At 37.3% G+C, this 17,960-nt stretch overlaps 1 long non-coding RNA gene across 1 annotated transcript in view; it reads left to right on the forward strand.

The window, feature by feature from the left end:
• Window positions 1-11,661, forward strand: part of LOC144246762 (uncharacterized) — a 211,453-nt gene extending 199,792 nt beyond the window's left edge. Inside the window, exon 3 of the long non-coding RNA XR_013340456.1 lies at window positions 11,623-11,661. This is a non-coding gene — a long non-coding RNA (uncharacterized LOC144246762). The remainder of the gene's footprint in view (window positions 1-11,622) is intronic.
• The last annotated feature ends 6,299 nt before the right edge of the window (window positions 11,662-17,960 follow it).

Genomic DNA, 17,960 nt, shown 5'->3' on the forward strand with positions numbered 1-17,960 from the left:
CAACATCCAAAAGTGTGGCAGCTCAGTGCTTCAGTGTATGTGAGCAAGAGCACAGGCTACCTGCACACACAGGAAAAAATGGAGCAAAACCAGGTCAGCTACACTGCATGATGAGTTTTTAGATGAGAAAGCAGCATTTGAGTTCCCAGTGTCTTTTTAATGGCTTGGTGAAATATATTTTGTTTTTGCAGTAAAATTGCTAAATTGTGAATATTTTATCCAAGTAATTAAAGTAAATTTTTTACTCTTACACATTAGGCATAGAATATTTAAATATAAGTGAAAGAGGGAACCGTAGATATGATAATATCTGACAGTGTGTTTCAAATTACAAGCAAAGCATGTGCATACATATATGAATACAGCTGTGGTTTCTCTTCAGCATTAGGTAATGTTCTTTTAATGAAATAAAGGAGTGAAAGCTCCTGCTATTCTCTTCAAAGGAAGGGCATTTATATATTTTATATAGCACTCTTTATACTGCTGTGTTATGGTATGTAATATATTGGAACTTCTCAGCCTGTGATAGACCCCCAAAGGATAGACATGTAGGTCTAAGAGATGAAAAAAAAATCAAAGACATGATCTCTTGACAGAATTATATAACCTTCTCACACTCTCTGAACCTCATTGAATCCTGGAGGTGACAGAAAGTTGGCAGGCAAAGCAGAAGCAGCTGCTGGTGATGGCATGGCTGAGATCTGTGAATCTATTCTGGGTGATCAATGGTTCAACAGCCCGAGCCATCGATCACCACCCTGACCCCAGCTCCTGAGATGTCCAGCAGGTTGCTGGGGAGGCTTTAAGAAGGGAGTGGAAAATGGAAAGCAGGACATAAACAGCAAAGGGAGGAGAAAGACAGAGGCACAAACTCTCCTCATTAAAACTGTTCAGGACGTTGTAAAACTCAATCCTATGTGCATAGTACTTGATCACATGGAAGTTGTACTTTAAGGTGCATACCTGAATAAATGCTGAGAAATTCTGTTCTCTACATAGTCTGGAAAGCCTGCCTTCCATGGAATTTCAATAAATGCCAGAGGTCTAGTTTCTCTATGCACCTTTGGCTGTCTCACCTATGTATGCACATGAACATGAACCTTAGTTTTTACACCCTTTTATTTAAAATGTTCTTTAAAATATTGCATGTAATAAATAAAATACCAACATGCAGTATATGCCAAATTTTGCCAAAGAAAGCAACACTACAGAAGGGGTACAAGTGAGTTTTACTAAATGCATTTTACTCATACTCAAAAATACTTTAACAATTGAATTGTTTCACAAAAATAACTATTTTAGTGCAGTTGCATAATGAAAAATTACTTTGTTAGAATGGCAGAATAGATTTCCATATGCTTTAAGTCTCATAGAGTTTATCTAATTTTCTCAGTTCCTTAATAAAAATATATTTTACAACCTTTAACTGCAAAACTTCAAAAACTCAAATAGTCTGCAAAGGACCAGGCTGGGTTCCTTCTCTCATGCATCTTGTTATTACGAAAGATGCTCCCAGTTAAACATTAGCACTTTTTCTGCTACCATTCAGTGGGATAATGTGGTTTTATTATAGTACAGAATTGAAATGCACTGCGATTGCATAGATTTCATTGTTGATATAGTAAGTAATGCCAAAAGATAATTCAGTTCACTCCATCATAAATTGGAATAAAACCACTTTTTCCACTAAAGTAATCATACATGAATGTGGATATACACAAGGGGCCTGATCCAGAAGTTAAAGTCTCTCCCAATAACTAGAAATCTGGATTTTGTCCAAAGAGCAGATCTGTTGAGCAAAACTGGTACATTTTACATTGGTGCTTTTAAGGATGGAAGTGCCCTATAAAGGCAGAAGTCTTTGAATCTATTGTTTAATTAAAGGTTAGATTTGTTTCACAGAGCTCTAATCTGAAGGAAAAATAGTTTCATATATACAAATTGTTTTGTTTCATATAGAAAAACTATATCAGTCTCAGCTACTTGCATTTAATATTCATGAAGTGGTGAAAGTGCTGACCAAGCCACTTTCTGTCCAGCCACCAGTCATGGCTAACGCAAGAGGTACCAATTGACAGGAACTTAGCAAAAATGACACAAACGGCTGGAAATGAGAATCCAGGGAACTACAGGTCTGTCAGTCTGACCTCGATGTTGGGAAAGGTCATGGAGCAGATCATGTTTAGCTCCATCAGACAGCAGGTCAGGACAATCAGAGGATCAGGTCCAACCAACATGGGATTATGAGAGGCAGGTCCTGCTTGACCAACCTGATTGCCTTCTGTCACAGGGTAACCTGCTTAGTGGAGAGAAAGGCCATGAATATTTTCTGCCTAGACTTTACTAAATCCTTTGACAGCTTCCCACAATGTTTTCCTGAATGAGCTGCCTTCCCATGGCGTGGATGGATGCACTCTCCCACTGGATTAAAAACTGGTTGGATGGCTGGGCATAGAGAGTGGTGATGAACAGAGTTACACCCATTTCATGGCTGGTCACTAGTGGCATTCCCTAGGGCTCAGTGTTGGGGACAGTTCTGTTTAATGTCTTTACTGATGATCTGAACTAGAGGATTGAGGGCACCCTCAGGCAGTTGGCAGACACCACCATATTGTGTGGGAGTGTGAAGCTGCTGGAGGGCAGGAAGGCTCTGCAGAGGGATCTGGATGGGCTGCATCAATGGGCTGAGGCCAACGGTGTGAGCTGCACCAAGGCTGAGTGCTGGGTCCTGCGTTTGGGTCACAACAACCCCATGCACACAACAGCCTTGGGACAGAGTCTGGAAAGATGCCCAGTGCAGAAGGACCTGGGGACACTGGTTGAGAGCAGCTGAACGTAAACATGAACCAGCTGTGCCCAGGTGGCCAAGAAGGCCAATGGTCTCTCCTGGCCTGTATCAGCAGTGGTGTGGCCAGCAGGACCCGGGCAGTGCTTGCCTCCCTGTGCTCAGCACTGGTGGGGCCACACCCGAGTGCTGGGTCCAGTTCTGGGGCCCTCGGTTCAGGAAAGGCATTGAGAGACTGCAGCTAGTCCAGGGAAGGGCAATGGAGCTAGAAGTTTTATGAGAAGTGGCTGAGGGAGGTGGGGGTGTTCAGCCTGGAAAAAAGGAGTCTCAGGGGTGACCTGACCATGCTACAACTACCTGAAACATGGTTGTACATGTGTGTGTCAGTGTCTTCTGACAAGTACCAAGCAATAGGAGAAGAGGAAATGGCCTCAAATTTCACCAGGGAGGTTTAGACTGGATATATTTCTTCACTGAAAGGGTGGTCAGGCAGTGGAACAGGATTCCCAGGGAAGTGGCTGAGTCACCATCTCTAGAGGTAGTTAAAAAAGCATGTAGATGTGGTACTTAGGAACATGGTTTACTGGTGAACTTGGCAGCACGAGGTGAATGGTTTGACTCAATGATCTTGAGGGTCTTTTGCAGTGTAAACATTGTATGATTCTATAATACCAATTAGATTATAAAACTTCACTTGGAGTCAAAATGCTCAAAGCAGAAAAGAAGATTACTTTATATTTTCACTCTGAGAGAGCCACATTCTATTTGTTGTGTTATTCTTATGCATGCGTTAATACTTTTTTTTTTTCATTTTCACATATTTTCTTTCATTATGTAGCAGTTGGACTATAAATATAGCTGTTATTAAAATACAGTTTCCAAGTACAAAGAATCAGAGTAAGACATGCTTTCTTTTGTCCTGGTGGAAATTGGGACCACTTCCAGTGGTACCATTGGGATTACAGTATTGTAAAAATGAGACAGAATTACATTCTTAATCTTCCTTCCTACCATGGCTTAATATCCTTGTCTCCATGTTCAAATGCTCTTTAATTTTTGATCACTTCTAAGTCAACAAAGATGCATTGTTGTGGTGATAACTGTTGGATAACACTGTCATGAAAATAGCTGAATTAACTGATTGGAGTACAGTTCCTTATTTCATTATGTGACTCTGATATTGCGTCATGTCATTTCTGTTTCTCAGTGCATAACACATAATAATTTACACAGCAAATTCTTTCACTGTGAGATACATTGTTTTAAGGTCTCAATGAAGGGAAGTAGTAAACCTAACAAATACACTCACAAAGATAAAGAATTAATAATTTTGATCACCTTTACCTCTAATGAGTGCATCCATTTGCACCTGCATAAAATATGATTTTTAAATCCAAATTTAGTATGCATTTAACACATGCTACTACCACTATAGTTGTTTATGATTCTGTTTTTGATCTCAGTGTGCAGACCTTTGGCCATGTCAGTTCTGCACATCTCAGGTATCCTTTTTAGAGTTTCATTGCATCTGCCAGTCCAAACAAACCCTTCTTTTGCACTTAGCTTTAGAAGTACTCTATCCGGACAGATTTTTTTTGCAAAAGTTCTCAAAGCTGGTCACATATAGTCTACTGATTTGAGATGTTATGAGATGTGCTTGTCAGCAAACCTTCCTGCTATGACATTTCTGACCTGGATAGATATCTCTCTTACTCTTTCTGGGCTCTTCTGTTATGTATTCCCTCCATCCTTCTGCGTTCAGTTCTGTAGCTTAATGAGTTTTACAGAAATTCTCTTAATTTTTATCTTATAGGCAGAAAAAATATTCATGTCATTTTGCTTGAAATTCACAACACCTGTATGTTATTTTTTTTTTTAATTGCATTTCCTGCAGCAGAAATGGGAGCACAGTCAGTTGGCTCAGAGGAATTCCAAGACACCCACAGCTGGATAAATTCCTGCTGTTCACTTCTGTCTTGCCTATAGGCATTTTTTAACAGTTTTCAGTTCATGTGCACTTTTACCTCTTGTTTAATTTTAATTTGTCTTACAACATAATAATACCTTTAGGGAGTATTAGTGCTACAGTAAGAGCATACATAAATTCTGTATATACATGTACACATTGTGTGTGTGTGCATAACATACACAAAAACTGGGCAGTGCCTCCCCTGTAGTAGTTCCACTCTCTACCTTGGTTAAACTTAAAAAAAATAATGTGGTCACTTGCATAAACATTGATTAGGCTTTACAGAAAGGGTGTTTAAACTTGAGTAGACTGGAAACTAAGTGACTAGAGAAGTGAGCAGAAAATGCTGTGAGCAATATACCAAGCAAGGAGTCTTTACTCTTTACCCCAGGGAGAGGAAGGAGAATTTGTTGAGCATCTGGAAGTGGGAATTAAAAAAATAAAAGTCTTCAGAGTTTTACTCAGCTTTTGAATTTTTCTGTCATCCTACCCTGTGTCTCTGTCACACAAATTCCTTCCTCTTTGGCACCCAGTGAGAAATGGACCTGCAGCAGCTACAGGTGCCACACTCCACATTCTCTTCTTGAAAACAAGATTTTCAGGCTGCAAAGAGCCAGGGTCAAGAAAAACAGGGACTTCTCATAAGAAAATGTTTTATTTGGTTGACCAGGAAGGTACTCTGTGATGCATACCTGGATCACAGCGGCTCTTGGAGAAGTGGGAGGGACAACTGCTGGGCAGTGGGAGGATGCCAGGAGCTGTGCTTGTGCTGGAGGGAAACAGGAGAGTTTTTAAGCTACAAAGAATGTAGTTTATTATACTCAGAATGAGGGAAGGGGTGGGGTTAGGTTAAAACAGACTGAAGAAAAATCTACTTAAGAGAAGGAATCAAAGGTGGGAAGGAAACAAACTATTATTGAAAAGTAGAGGCAACTCATAGCAAAAATTCATAAACTGCTGATAAGAAACCTAGGGAGAACTGTCTACAGAACTGTGTGATGATCCTTAGTTTAGAGATTACATTGTATTGAACTCTACTGTACCCTGTGAAAATCTCATCCTCACCCAAAACTCATGTGAAAATGTTTTACTTTTGATTATTTCACATAAACACCAACAGGTAAAGGGCTTAATAAAGTTTAAAGTATTTTAGGAAGTCTGCTTTTTGTATAGATAACTTATTCCTAATATTTGTTGGGCACAGCTTTCATACAGTCCTAGAAAACAGTCAAAAGGATAGGGAAATATGTTCCAAAACTGGAATTCTTACACATTTATAGCAAAATCACAAAAAAAAGACTTTTAATGATGTGACACAGTTCCGTGAGGGTTTTTGCAATATCTTTGTCCTATTTCTAGCTAGAACAGGGTTAATTTTTTACAGTAGCCAGGAGAGGCATGGCCAGGACAAGGAAGTTATTCCATACCCCCCTCCCCACCCCATCATTGCCAGGGATTTGGAGAAAGGAATCCCTTTTCCAGAAGGATGGGAAGGGCTTGCAGGGTGGTGTGGCTGCAGGTCAGGTCACAAGCTCCTCAGTGAGCATATTTGCACGTGAATCACTCTCTTTTTTGTACACTTTTGAAATTAATATTACTGCTACTGTTCATTTTCTCATCTCATTGCCATTTCCAGTAAATTGTTCTTAATACCTGATCTTTGCCTTTTGTGTCTCTATTTGGAGAGGAGAGGGAAGGCTCAGGTGGATTTAGTAGGAGTACCAAATTGGAGAGCACCATTTCTAAACCGTGACAATTTTTTACAATTTTTCCTGTTTATAAAGTATTCAAACTAGGAATTTATTGTTTGGCCTAGATTTTCAACTGTATGACATAGATAATTTCAGAAAAAGAAAAAAAATACTATTATTGTAAAGACTATGTAACAGATTCTCGGCTAGTGGAAATCAGCATAGATCTTCTGAAGTTACACAAGTCAAAAATCATGTAGAAGTTATAATACAAGCATATTCATAGATATCAAAATTTTTAGATTTAAAGTTTTGGGTTTTTAAAAACATTTTTTTCCAATCCAATTTCAAAAACTGAACTTCAAAAGATCTTTACATCCCCTATGACACAGGGTTGTTTGTTACATATTGTGTATAGTTATATATAAAGCTCAGATATACAAAGTTGCAAGGAGATACTTATTTTAAACTACTGAGAGCAGTCCTATAAACTGAAATAGTTTTTATTTATAAGGTTAGACCTATTAATGTCAAAGACTATATACGTGCATCTCCAGAAGTGCTGCTGTGAAAAAGCCTTGTAGATTCTGTAACTTTTAGCTTTTTCATCAGAATACTGAAAAAATAACAACTTCACTGGTTGGTTGTGAGACAGTGCTGTCATATGACATAGGCCCACAAATGTTAGGCTTTGGAACCTGAGCTGGAAAAGTCTCTGCAAATCCATAATGAACATCCCATGTATCTTATCTTCCTTGCAATTTATGAGCAGATCCCTTGTCATGTATGGAAAGCACAGTGTGCACAGTTTTCCCTCTGTTTCCTAATAAATCAACACTTTATATTTTTTGGTATCTTGAGTTATGAAGCCTCTAGAAAATCTGTGGCTCATGTGGAGATAGAGTGTAGGAAGTGACTTTATGTTGTGTGGTCAGGGAGGTTAATCAGACTTTGTTACCATTGACAAGATGTGGAGTGGTTCTGACTCCATTATGCCTCTCTGGAACAAAGTGGTCTAAGACAACTATGTACTTACCCAGGGTTTCCAAAATCTTTAAGACAGCATTATCTGAGACCTTATTTAAAAGTGAACTGTGATAGTTGATTACATGCAAACAGATGAACAGCTATGAAAAATACATGTAGAACAAGAAGCAGTATAGAACGTTTCCTTTAATGCAAAAAATAAAAATTGACTATCTAAAGACACTCTTCAGAATATATGAAATTACATTTTAATGCTTTATGCCTATCTTTCTTTCCCTCTTTCCTAAATGTTTGACTATAATCCAAACAAATTCAATCCTTCTAATGCATTTCTGTGTTTTTCACCATAGACACTAAGGCAGCATTAGGAACTTATCTCTGTTTGCCCTTTACCTTAATGGTGACATGTTAGCAAACCAGATGATATTCTGTGTCAGAAATATCAAGATTTCCCATAACCTGAATTTAGTAATCCCTATGTACTTTTAGCTTCCTGACTCCTTTTGCTGTCTGCATTTCAATAAGGAGTCCCTACTATCTGCTCATCACTTCTAATTACTTTTATTTTAGCCCATGTTCCTGGTTTCTGGGCCAAGAACTTTAAAGAACTATGATGTACTCTGACGAAGCATTTAATCAGGGCTGAGTAATCCAACAAAAAGCTTTTCAGGGCAGGGTGGAATATGGGAGGAACCATATTGTCTGCCCAATTATTATGTTTCCTTTTGTCAGCCCTGAAAGAGTTCCTGCAGGGACCAGGAGACCTGCCCTTTCCTTGATGAGAATTCCCGAGTCAGTGGAAGCCTTGGGAAAAGGGAATAGTGGCAGAAGACAACATAATATCTGTGAAGTAGGGAAGAAACAGTGATAGGGAAGCACACACACTTTTCAACTCCTAAAGCTTTTGTCGTAGGAGTGCAAAACTCTCTAGAAATATTCGTGGCTATGGGTGAGGGGCAGAGGAAACCTAACCATTAATTCCTAAGAGGTGTTATCAGATGCATCAGGGTTTGGCTGTAAATTTGACTACATTGCTGTGGTGCACAGAGAAATGAGTGAGGAAATATCTGATTAAAGTGTACATTGCTGCTCAGGCAACTGAATGTTGCCATAGCAATTGAGATGAAATGTGCAAAGAAGTGAGATAATTAAATCTAACCCCTTTAGTAGTTTTGATAGTCAATGCACTACCAATAGGAAAAGTTATCTACAGTGTTAAAGATAAAACATACTCCTTGTGGAAGTTCTCCTTGCTGGTATTTTGTTGTTCTCTTTTGAAATACTTTGCTTCAGGTACCTAATTTGAATGTTCTCTTTACTAATCAAATACAGCTTTGACCTTGGTCAAAAGCCTAGGACTTTTGCTGACTTACTGTATTATGGGAAGCATGTACACAGAATATCCAGAAAGTTTAATCACCCTTCCTCTGCATGCAGTACAGTAAGGCCCAGGCTGGCACCTTAGAGCTTACAGTTCAATAATATCTAGAACGTGCTGCCCTCTTCAGGAGCTGTGATCAGAAATGGGAAGTTTTGTTGAATGCTCCAGAAACTGCACTGAGCAAACAGGAACTATAGGGCTGAATATTTTTTTCTTTTTGACATTTGCAATGCTAGTGCCAGAGGCACTGAAAGCAGTTATAACCGAAATAGACAAATCTGATTTTTCAGAAAGGAGATCAAAGACTTGTTAGCATTTCTTTAAATTTGAGAGCTGGGTGATCATACACTTAACCCGGGCAGTTACTTATTTCAGCCAGGGAAAACGAAATCCAGAAGCCTTGACTCACTTCTTCTAAACTATTAATTCTGCATTCTATATAGCAGCAAATAATCTGTTAATCAAAATTATTTGTGTCCAGAGAGTTCATACACTAGCCATCACACTAAACTAACTTACTTTCAGCTGCTCTGCTCATCTGAAACCATCTAAGTACTTAAACTATGACTTAGTAGAACATTAAAACATATACTTAACTCTAAGCATGAACATTGCTGCAATGCCTTCAGGAGGACACTCGTGTGAAAGTATTGAACAACTCATGTGTCAGCCTGGTGGATTGCATACCTGGCTGATAGGTGAGGACAGGCCCACAATTTTCAGTTTCTATCTTACAACACCATAAGTTACATTCTAGAATCTTAATAATTAAGCAGGTAAGAACTAGAGACAAAATATTTTGCAAATATAACTCCTTTTGAAGTCAATGAGAGCTTTTGTTTATTTATGAAGTAGTGACATTTTATTGTTATACAAATAGTTCTGGAAAAAGAAAATCACAGCTTTATGGCAAGGTGACTCAAAAGCTGTGTGGAGGAAAGGTAACTATTACTTTGCTGAAATGAATGGATTGTTTTAGTTAGAGTCCCAGACAGGCAGTTGATAAATGTGTACCTCACTCAAACTGCATGTTTGAAACTCAGAGGGCTGAGGAGCAGGGATCTCTGGGAAGCACACAGAAGCCAGTGCTTTGTGGGAACTTGGCTCCACTGAAACAGATGTCCAGAAGATTTGTTTTGAGCTTAATGAAATATTGTTTGTTTGGCTGAGAGGGATCCTGTTTTCCTGTGTTTTATAAAGGGAGCAAAAGAAATATCCCATGCTACATCTGAGTGAGGCACTTTGAAGGAGCTGTAGCCCCCAAAGAATGGAGCAAAAGCAGCTTTAAGCCCCCGCTGTAGATGCTGAGATCCAGGGCTGCCGCAGGCCAATGAATCCTCACGTGAAATAGAGCAGCCCTCAGGGATTGTTCTAATTTACACGAGCTTTAGCCAGCCTCCCTACTTCTTGTGCTGTGTGCAACCTAGATTAGGTCTGAATTTCTGCAGCACTGCACACCCTGGAAACTCCCTTTTTGCCCAAGGTAAACTCTTTGAAGAGAAATAACTTCTTTATTATACTGTGGAATTCTTCTCCCTTACCTTTAAATACCTATAGTTCATCTAGTGGTACTTGTGGTCATGGTGAGAACCTGGAATTGATCTATCATTTATGTGAGTTTTTACCTTTCCTCTTTAAAGATAATAGTCCTAGTTAGATGTCAACCTTTTCTTTTTGTAAGTGGCTCGTGACTGCATTTCTTGGTACTAGTAACATTTTCTCAACATAATATTTAATTAAATTCCTTAATTCTCTCCCTTGCATGTTTACTTAAAGATTTAATTTTCTCAAACAGTGAAAACAGTTAAGAATAATAAGTGGGTTTTAAGTGTTCTTCCTTCTTTGGCACAAAACTATTTTACCTCAGAAAACTATATGTGAAGCAAATTCTGTACCTAAGTCAGGCCATTTCTGGAGTAAATTTGTATTCTGCATGAGAAATGATCGCAGAATTTAGCCTATTATCCTGACAACATTTTATTCTGAAAGTGCACAATTGGTCCATGTAGCACATGAAATCACAGAGAAGCTTTGTGTAGGTACTGAGTGAAAGTGATCCCTCCCTCTCCACCCAGCCTTTAGTACAGGGAATGGTAGCAGTGATTCATTTCTTTCTAAGGAAAATAGAATAGCCATGATGTCAGGTGTAAAACAGAATGAAAGGGATCATAGGGAGAAGGAAGTGAAGAGAGTTAACGAGGATCCATGCTTTCATTTTCACACCACGGTTAGAGCGTGGTGAGGTGTGGGGTGTACTCAGTACTCCCTCAGGACCCGTCTGACCACTGCACACTTAGAAATTGTGAGCAGTGTTATTCTAAATGTAAAGGCTGATTAATTGTTTTAATAGTAATGGAATGTTTTCAATAGTAATACAAATTTCTCAATGAATTACGAAGAAAGCCTTTAACGTGTCATTAATTATTGTCTCTTCTGATCATAACCATTTAAGCTCATGTTTTTTCCCACTCCATAGCAGAGTGACAGCAAGCTCATGGTTTTATTTTTAAAAATACAGTCCCAAATTGCATGCCAAGATCCTATGTCTGTGTTTTGTGAGCACTATGCCGACAAATTCCAGCTGGCACGCAGTTCTCAATACAGATATGCACAATAACTTGTGTTTTTTTTCTAATCCACTCCCTGCTAAGTACATGTAATACATATTTGGAACTGCGTTAAACTATTGATCTATAATTTGAACATGTATTTTCTTTTTTTTTTTTTCTTAATGCTGATGCACTGTTTGGCAGTTAGAATCCCTGCAGATTAGAATATAATAACTAATAACACTTCCTTTGCTTTCTAGGGTCTTTATGGCAGAATGATGAATTCCATCTTTTCCAGAATGGTAAGCAAAAAGCTTTTTCTGTTTCTGATAACACAGAACAGAAGGTAAATTCTTGTAAGAAAGGGTTGCCAAATTGCTTGAGAAATAGCTGTACTGTACAATTTCATAATTATATGGCTTATACAGCTGAAAATATTTGAATATTCAAATCCTGTAAGCTACCTAGAAAAAATTTGCAGAACATTATGCCAATTACTCAAAAGAAAATATGTGAGGATTTAACATCCTTGTTAAAAATGTTGATGACCACAGAACACCCAAATATTCATTTTTAAAAGCAACTATTCATAATGTATAAATTCTCTTAAACATATCTATCTCTCTTCTTTAGGCTGAAAAGGAGTGGCTTTTATAGTGTGTTACTATTTGAACTGTATAAAATTGATCTTTATGTTTCACTAGAGCTTTGCTGTATGTGTGAATTTAAAAATATGTAGCTTATAAACATACACATCACTTCTGCATGCTATCATGTTGTTTTAATTCAAGTAGTTGGTTTCATCTTTCATCTGAAAAAGGCAATATTTATTTTGCCCCTCGATCATAGCATCTTTACAATCAAATAAAAAAAAATTCCATTATGTTGTATGTGTAAAGGTCATCCTAAAATAACACTTCTGAACAAACTACTGAATCCTATGAGTACATTGCTAAGGAGAAATGTTTTCCAGCAGGTCTTGGGCATTCACTTTACAAAAAATACCCTTTCCCACTACATAAAAACGTAGTATGAAATCAACATAAAACCATTATGTGGAAGATAAAGTGAAAAGAAATATTGCTTGAAAAAGATCTCACTAGAGAACAAGTTCTGGCTTAAAAAGTGCTTCTTAGTGTTACACTTGAAAGATCTTCCATCTTATCCGAAAAATAACTCAAAATGCTGTACAAAAAAGGAGATTATTCACAAAATCTAATGCATCAGAGTTTAAAACAATGATTCAAAATATGTGGGACTGATTTTTTGTTATATCTGATAGAAGCAGTATCAAAATGTGTTCAAGAAAACCAGCAGAAAAACACAAGTTTTATGATGACCTTTAAGAATTATTTCTGATCAATGTGGAGGGTTAGTTGTTCTTTGAAACTTTTTCTAGGAAAGTAAAACCTGCAGGTGAAGCTGTTTTGATGCTTGGTTTTGATCTGTAGCTCTACCCCTCTGATAAGAGCAACGAGGTGTGCTTTGGCCAGGTCTGTAATGCACTTTTACCTGCCTGCTCAGAGGGAGAGAATGGGCTATTTCAGAACTATCAAGCCTGCAGATCCTTCAGGGGCATATCTGTGATTAAAGAAAGGGAAAAGTCATGTTAAACTAGGGGTGGGGGAGACATAAAAAAGAAAAATAAAAGAACAGTCCAAACAGGCATGAGAACTACATTTAACCTCTTTCATCCACAAACATAGAAATGTTCAAGAAGAACTCAAGAGTCATTTTTAATCTAAGAGATTAACTGTGTGACAGTTAAGTATGTTTGGGATTAAACCATCAAAGGGCCTGCCTCTTTTGTGTATATTTGCCTATTAGCAGTGGGCTCTTGGCACAAGGATTGTAGTTAGGTTGCAGCCACAGACAGACACTTGTACTGCATACACCCTTCTCTGCAATGTTCATTAGACAAAAATATTGTCAAAGGTAAGTGTTTACCAGCAGCTTTAGTTCTACTTAAAACCATTTTAGCCTGAGGCTGATTTTTGTGAAGAAGGCTTGGAGGAAGGGAAGAAGAAAGACACAGCATTTCATTTTTTCATGAAAATAAATGTATTCAGCCACTATCCTGATCTGAGGTAGTTTTTAACTCTAAATTTGCATGTTAAGTGAAATTTTAATTATTTTTATTTTAAATCAAATGTGTGATTTACACTCTAAGTGAAGCAGATAGGACAAAAGCTTGGACTTTAAGGGCTACTTCAACAGAGACAGTAATAGATTGTTTTGGGTAGAATTACTTTTTATACATACAACCATGTATACCTCAATTAATTTTCTCTACCCTGCTCAGGAGTCCAGAGTAATTCTGTTGATTATGGATTTCCTTTATGTAAATATTATTTCAAATATAAATATATTTTCAAGTTGAGTTTAAGGAATGGGTTTAAGGGTTCTGTTTAAGGAATGTGAACCTGAGCTTTGTCACATTACTTCCTTTCAACATGACAAGACTTTCTCTAATTTCAAAACCAAGATAAATTTCACAGGATAAAATAAATTGTTGAATATATAATTAATATCACTTCAAGAAAATACTCTTACATTCTCATTTCTAACTCTACCTCTGTTAATGTATAAAGATTAAATGCACATTACTATGAGCAGTCATAATATCTAGATTTTAATCTAAAAGTGAACTTTTTTTCTATATATGTTAATAAATTATCTATTACGTCAAATTATTCCTAAATATGTGCCATTTTATGGTAGCATTTAATTAAAGATACAAACATTTTGTCATATATTTTTTATTCCACAAGTTTTAATATATGGAAAGTCATGTCTGATTAACTGAGAACATAAGAGACCCACTAACACACACGGAAGACAGCTGCAGCTAAAAACTGAAGAAGATAAAAAAATAGTTCTCACTTTCTTCTCAATTAAAACTCTGCAATTATTCTTTGAGATTATAGATCTCTATTGGGATTCTGGTTATACAGAACTTTTTGGTTCATTTCACAGGAATAATATTCATCTTAATTAGCAAAAACAATTGATGGACTTTTCTCTTTTTTACAAGAGGGAGTTCACTTGGTGTACTGATTACGAGTAGTAGATTATCCTGATAAATTAAAAGTTCTTGTCTTTTGGAACAGCAGCTGAATATGGTAGCTGTCTTCAGCCTTGTAGCCTCTTTGTTAGACATCACCTTGTTGAGACAGAATGACTTACTTGGTAAGTGGTTGACCCGATTTTTTGTCTGGCACCCTAACATTGCTGGGCATTATGCCAAGATGGATTCTGTAGCTATTTATGACTACATTCAAGGTTCTACTATGCAAATCACAACTATTAGCCAAAAAAACAGAGCAGATTTGATTCTAAATATTTCCATAGCTCACAAGGTCAAAGCATTTGTTTTTACAGTTTTAAAATGTAGTTGTGTAAGTAATGATCAGTAATGTTTAAAGAGATTGTCAACTCTAACATTTTATTTAGACTGATTTAGACAGTACATAAACATTTTTCCTCATGTGCTACAAGATAGTTGTATGGAGCACAAGAAAAAGAACATGAGCTGAAGTGAAAAAAATGTGTCTCATTTTATCAGTCTGTGACCAGCTTAGCCACACCACATAGAGTTAGAGTAAAGGCAAGTAAAAGGAAGATGAGCTGTGACAAAACATCTTGGGAGAGTGCAGCCTTCCTCCACGGCCGCCCTGCTGCAGCTGGCGGTGGGAATGGCACAGAAGGGCAAGGACAAAGCCTGCTCTGCCCACAGTGTGGGCACACCCACCCTGCCTGCACCTCCTTGCTGGGCCTGAAATCAGGCCTGAATCCCACACGAGTCCCTAGGCAGGGTGTGTTCACATTTATTTTTGCCTGACATTTGCCAGACCTGAATTCATCCAGCATCTCTCTGGTGGGTTGTACTTGCAGGCAGGAACAGGGCACAGTGGCCCCATAGATCTGCTCTTGCATCACACACTGAAATGGTGGTGGTGGGTGCTGGACTTCACTTGGAGATTTCTGGGGTTTGGTGTCCTCCCCCCATTCTCATGACATTCAACCCCCACCAAGACTGAAAAGTAAAAGTTGTGTCATTTCAAAAGGTGGTAGTGGTACAGAAGTTCTTTGGGATAGGTTGGCCGTTTGGTCGGTGTGCTCTCCAGTGTCCATCCTGAGTTGAATCCTTTGGTAATCATTGCTATCATCCTGCAGAGAAGCTGTTGTTTTGTCTCAGTTCTACAAAGTAAACCTATTTACAAAACTAGCAATGGTATATGTTATGTGGTAAGAACTGTGTCTACAGAAAATTGAAATGTGATTTAAACACATATGAAAATGATTTCTCATAAGCAGAAATTGAAAATAGGTTAGGTGCACAAGTTGTTACAAGATGGATTTTAAAAAGACATATATCTGTACCATATCCTAACTTCCTGACAAGCCTAACAAAAGCATTAATAAACCTTACGCATTAATAAACCTTACACATCAACAAACTTACCTATTAAAAATACTTAATTACAAAATAATAATTCCATTCATCCAACACCTAAAGATTCTTCAGCAATACAATGCAAACAGGCAATAGGTAATAAATAATATGGAATATAGAGGCAAGGGCATAATGATAATATAGGCTATATATAGTAGTCAATATAGTAAATTGAGATATTTCCTCTTAAAGAAAAGGGAAGCAGATTTAAAACCAAACAGAGTCTGTTTTCTAATAGGAGTTTTAACATACATTGGATTAGGTCCAAAGAAAGAATGTGAAGTGGGAGTACATGTGCCTTCATCAGACAAGCAACCTTCACATAACACCAAGGGTGGATAAAGGCTGCTTAATTTATTGATTGTAATATAAAATAATTAACAAGACTGAACCAGTGGTTCAGAGTATTTCTTTGACTAAAATAAAGAGTTAACATAAAAAAACTAAACCAGTTAATTGTTTTAACAGTTTGCCTTATCAATCAGCAGTTTTCTTTATAGTTGTAAAACAAAAAGCATTTTAAAAATATTCTATTGAAAAAGAATCTGAGTGTGAGTTAACAGTAGCTGAGCATAGTTTTCATTTGTGCAATGCTTTTTATTCATCACCTGAGTTCTGTGGGTTGTGGTGAAATAATGTTTTCCAGCAGAAGGGAAAGAATTACAGGTGTGAATGAGTGCAGAATAAGGCAAATTAAGATAAAGTAATTGGTCAAAGTCTGATTTCTTTGTTTTCCTTACCATCCACTCAGAGCAGGGCTCATTGATCTTAGTGGGGTTACTTCCTTTACAAACTGCAGGACTGAGAGTGCAGGGCTTCCCTGAATCATCTGTAACAGTATAACCCCTAATTCTAACAAGGTGTGAAACAGGCTTCCAACGAGTAGGAAAGATATTTTAAAGAGGGACAAAAAAAAAAAAATGTAGGTTGAATTTGGAATATGGAGATTTTCCATTAAATTCATAGGATTTGTACAAAGAAGTAGAATTTGATCCTTATTAATACAATACAAAGCCTTGGAATTTATCCATTGTTAAACTTCTGTGCTTTAGCCAATTCTTTTTTAAAGAGTCCCTTTTCCAGTGGGAGTCACAGAGCCCTCGGTTAAGGTAAACATTAGCAACTCTGTCCACAGACAAACCTAAATAATACTCAAGAAACTAAATCCAAGACATTAGTGATAAAAATACTTAGCATGTATTTGTTTCCTGGGAGCCTACATGGAAATTGAATTCTGCTGAGCTGCACTCACACAGAACAGAATTCAATTAAAAAAAAATCCACCTGAATTCCATGCTGTGAAAAGCCCTTGCAAATTTATTTTAGGGACTTCGGGTGTGGAGCCTGGACACAGTTTTATTTTATTTTTTAATGGAATCAGTCTTAATGTCTAAGGTTATTCTTTACTTGCCTCTGCTGAACAGTTTTCACATATAAGCCAACGGAGGACAACTCGTTATTAAAGAAGTCAGCAGGTGTCCTGTGCTCTGAAACATATTAAATAAAGAACTCAACGGGATCATGTTGACTGTGAGCTCCACAAAGAAATTAAATAATGAAGACAGCAGCTTTTCAATGAAGCCAGCTTTTTATAAGTAAAAAAGTCTTGTCATAAAGTGGAAAGTTCTCCTACATGTTTTTACTGGAATATCTATTCTAGAATTTTCTGAAAATGGGCAGTCTATAGATTTGAGACGCTAAAACTTTCTGACCGAAAAGTTATGCAATAGAGAGAGGTCAGAGTGTCAGGAACTGAATAGTCCAACTCTGCTCTTCTCTTCATACTTCCATTGTTCAACAAAAAAGCCATTGCAAAATGGCCTTGTTATTCTCAAGTTCGTTGAAGTGTCTTACCCATGTCAATATTAATATGAAACTCTCCTGCAAAATACAAAAAAAAAAAAAAAAAAAGATCCATTGTATTTTTACTTAATATTTTTTTAATGTATGAAGCCTTCCAACCGCAGAAACATTTAAAATACAGTCCCCTTTTTGATTTAAGTATATTTTCAGATAGGATAACTTTAAAACTTATTAGAAAGGTTAACTAATACAAACACAGTTTTGAACTTCCCACTTATTCTGAATTGTTGAGTAATTGCACCAGACAACTGTTTTTAGAGTGGTCTTTAATATAAGGAA

This window comes from Lonchura striata, chromosome 9 (genome assembly GCF_046129695.1).
Source record: "Lonchura striata isolate bLonStr1 chromosome 9, bLonStr1.mat, whole genome shotgun sequence".
Classification (NCBI taxonomy): Eukaryota; Metazoa; Chordata; class Aves; order Passeriformes; family Estrildidae; genus Lonchura; species Lonchura striata.